This window comes from Pteropus vampyrus, unplaced genomic scaffold (genome assembly GCF_000151845.1).
Source record: "Pteropus vampyrus isolate Shadow unplaced genomic scaffold, Pvam_2.0 Scaffold133, whole genome shotgun sequence".
Classification (NCBI taxonomy): domain Eukaryota; kingdom Metazoa; phylum Chordata; class Mammalia; order Chiroptera; family Pteropodidae; genus Pteropus; species Pteropus vampyrus.
Window position 1 is genome coordinate 984,172 of NW_011888914.1, and position 4,199 is coordinate 988,370.

A 4,199-nucleotide genomic window follows, 5' to 3' on the forward strand; every position below is an offset into this window, starting at 1 on the left:
TTTTACATGAAAAATTAAGAAAAAAAAGTAATGTGACTATTGTTTTTAAGATACAAATGTGAAATTTTAACAACAGGGTTTTGCTAACATTGTAAAACAAATTTAATAGATTCCAAGTTTACAATGCATAGTATTAAAGTTTTTGCTTGATTAAACTCTGTGTTAAAACAATCTCTTTCAGAATATTCTTCGTAGATAATTGGCATAGTCAGAAAACTGTAATCAGAGAGAGCTAAGGTGAAGCTGAGACAGTCAAGAAAGCTACTGAAAATTGAGAAAAAAATTAGTAAGACTCATTTTTTAACTTTAACCATGAGAGCCAGCTGGGCAAGCAACTTCAGGAGGCAAAATCCATCACTTTGGAGACCTGTAGAGGTAGAAGAAATGCAGTCAAGAACCTCACCATCTTCTGACATCCAAAAGAGTACATAAGAAGGATGGCAGCATTCTAAAGAGAGAAGCATGAGGAGGGGACAAACTACATAAAGGTTACATTTTTAACTAAGGGAGAATAAAAAAGTTCTTTAATGGACTTTAACTTACTAAATGTTCTAACGCGTATTGCACATTTAGTTATTTTTTTTCTTTCCCTCAACCCAGCAGATGGCGGTTGTGCTATAAAGTACATCAGAAACAGACAAAATAAAGAAGCTACATTTCTATGAGTTGTAGTGTGAGGTAAAAGTTGCAGTCCCACTAAGACTATGCTTAGTATTAATATAACCCACTAATACTAAACTCTGTGTAATGATAAGTATAATCTTTGTATCACAAGTTATAAAATGATCCTCATAGATATTTCTCTCATTTTATTTAACTCGAAGGCTTTAGCTTCGGTGAAAAAGAAATGAGAAACAATTAGCTTCACATAAAAGGCAGTTTTGTTTTGCTTTACAGTCATACTTTAACATGAAAACAAATTGCATGAGCTCCTCTTTAAAATGCAGATTATGCTCTGGGCGAAAGAATCTGCAATGGACCACACTTTGAGTACTGAGGCTTTGTAGCAGGTGATTCTAACTAAATGGTACTGACAGAATCATCTGAAGAACTATTTCTAAAAGCACATAGCTAATCCCATCTTGCCTTCATTCCTCACTTCTCCAAACAGAGCTGAAGACTTATCAATGGTCTTAGAGGTGAGGACCTAGTGATACATATTTTGAATAAAATCAAAAAAAGTGAAAAATGTCCAAATGATTCTAATATGATGTATTTTTCACCAGGGGTTTAAAACCATTACTTGGTAATCCTAAGAGTCATTCACGAAACTCTCAAATTCTAGACATAAACCTAAAATTATATAATCAAGTTTAAAATGAATTTACTAAATTTGGAATGACTTTAGAATGGGTAATTTTGATTTTGATAGAATGATAAATTGAGATAGACTCTCTAGAAAATAGAGAAATGCCCCAAATCACCAAGATCTATGCCAAATTGCTTTAAACACAAGAAATGCATGAGTGCCACTAATATTCCATCGTTCATGTGATTCTAATTATAACCACTGTGGGTATGGTATCAATTTTAGCCTCATATACATTATGACATTCAATGGATAAATTAGATTATTCACTCATAACTTTATTTAGGAAGAAACTCATTCCCATTAGGAACAACTCATTTTCTCCATGGGGTATCCATGCAGTTCCTAGGAGAAATCGCTTGGTCAATGCCAGCAGTCTGCTTCAATTTCCTACTATCCAGGGATCCTTAGATTCAAACATCTGTGAAATTTCCAATGGCTTCTTCATGCCAATGGAAAGTAAAAAAATTTCTTCCTTTGATGGTGTTTCCAGATGTTCTTAATGCTGCACATATGGCAAGGGCCATTCTTTTCTAATAAGCTGAGGTTTTCAAAGAATCACACTAGGCAACTGAAATGCGACAGACCCTGAAATCTATCCATAGATTGGCTTTATCTCAAAAGCATTTATATTCCTGACAACCAATATAATTATCCCAATACCTATATGCAAGGTTTTACACAGTCATAATGATGGAACAATTTGTAAAATACTCTTGGTTTTTGGCACAGGAAAGCAATTTAATTACTGAAAAGAAACTTTAGTTTGCTAAAATTTCCTTTTGAAATTGTATGTTTTTCTATTGTAACAGACTTTGAGGATTCGGTATTAGGAGACTTTTCAGGGACACATAACTGGAAAAGGGAAGATGCTGTTGGCTTGATACTTTCATTTTAATGTGCCTTTAGCCACATCCTCAACTGTTCTACTCAGTTAATGTTTTTTAGTTGCATTATTATAAAAATAATAAAATTGTTTGGATGGAAAACAATTCAACTTTTCCAAATCTGTAACAAAATGTTTAATTTAGAAGGCTTTTATCTTTTATCTGAAATATTAAAATAGTCTCCTAAACTTATGAGACCAGCGTTGTCTTGTTTTGTTTTGTTTTTATTGTGGTCCCAGAACCTGCTGCAGTAGAAGCATCACCTGGAAATTTGTTATAAATACTAATTTTCTGGCATCACTGCAGAACTTCTGAAGTAGTAATTCTGGGGTGAGACACATGACAACGTATTTTAACAAGGCTTCCAAGAGATTCTGTAAGGTAAAGTTGGAAAACCACTCAATTAGACTAAAGTGCTATGACAGAAATCTGAATGATTATGGTGGGACAGTTAAGGGAGAAATTAGCTACAACTAAAGAGATCAAGAATGACTTCACAGAGATTATGATATTTAAACAATTCAGAAAACATCTTTTACAAGTTGAGAAAATTTTGATGAAGAAAAGAGTATCAGGAGAAAAAAAAAAAACATCAAGTTCTCACAAGAATGGACAGTGTGTTTGCGACATGCAGGGCTACTTAGTGGGAACCAATGGTAAGAGAGGGTGAAGAGAGTTGTTTGACTAACTTTTTGAAACACTGTGTATGAATTTTTTCTTTGCAGCAAGAAAAAGGCATCAGAGGCTCTCGAAGAGAAGAGTATTGCTTCTCAAAACATAACTTTGGCAGCAATGTGGTGAACAGTTATGTAAAGAGTGAGAAAGAAGCCAGTTAATCAGTTATTTTGATATCAAGCTCATGATGAGGTTTTAAATTATGATAATGGTAACCTGGCCAAATAAGGCATTAAAAAGAAGATCGCCTTCTAGTTAACATGCATAAGGTATCAACAGATCATTTCTCCCATCTTAACAATAAGAAAATGTCAGATAAACTAATAATCACAATTCTCTTAAAAATCCTCAAAGAGTGGTGGATATAAATAAGTCTGAACTAACTCAAAACAAAGAAGATCCTACGTAAGTGAACAAATAGCAAAAACACTTTATGGTCAGAAATCAGTTGAAAGTGAAAGGATGAACAAAAGCTAAATTATGTCAAACTGATCACCAGAAAGCTGGTGAATCAGACAGGGTCCATGCAGGAGACAGAAATCACATCCATAATTTGAACAGGGATAATTTAATATAAAATTCTTAATTAAAAATGTGGTATAATGTCTACGGCCATGCCACCCTGAATAAGCCCGATCCTGTCTGATCTCCAAAGCTAAGCAGGGTCAGGCCTAGTTAGTATTTGAATGAGAGACCGCCTAGGAAGACCAGGTGCTGTAGGCACAAAAAATAAAAAATAAGGGATTGTAAACTGACAAACTCCTTGCAATCTGTGAGGTCAACCAAGAGTTGCCTCGCCTAAAACAAACAAACAAACAAACAAACAAATAAAATGTGGTATAAGAATTACATAAGATAAAAGAATTACTAAAAGATTACATAAGATAAAAGAATTGCAAGGACAGAAAGTAGTTAACACCTAAGGTCTGAGGAAGAATGAACAGAGAAGGAACTGAGAACTTACAAGGGCCCCCCAAGAGTAAGATTTAAGCCTCTTTGGATAAGGTGTGGCTGCAACAGGAAAATGCAACTTAATACTGGTGGAGAAATTTTCTAGATGGCCCTGTTGGGCAATAGCTAGTTATCCACATAGATGTGGCTTTCAGAAAAAGGTTAAGAAGGTATGCCAAATGAGGGTGGTAATTAAAGCAATAGGTGAAAATCAGATAACTCATGGATGGAGAATAAAACATGAATAGAAGAGGACCTGGGTGTAATGGATAGGTGACAATAGGCCCATTATATTAAGAAAGAATGGTAAGATGAATGGAGCAGAAATAGCAAAGTGCTATCTTATAAACCAAAGAAAGAGAGCTCAAGGTAAAGCA

The 4,199-nt window shown here is 34.5% G+C and overlaps 1 pseudogene; it reads left to right on the forward strand.

Moving 5' to 3' along the window:
• Positions 1-3,475: 3,475 nt before the first annotated feature.
• Positions 3,476-3,594, forward strand: LOC111744368 (annotated as a pseudogene).
• Positions 3,595-4,199: the final 605 nt, after the last annotated feature.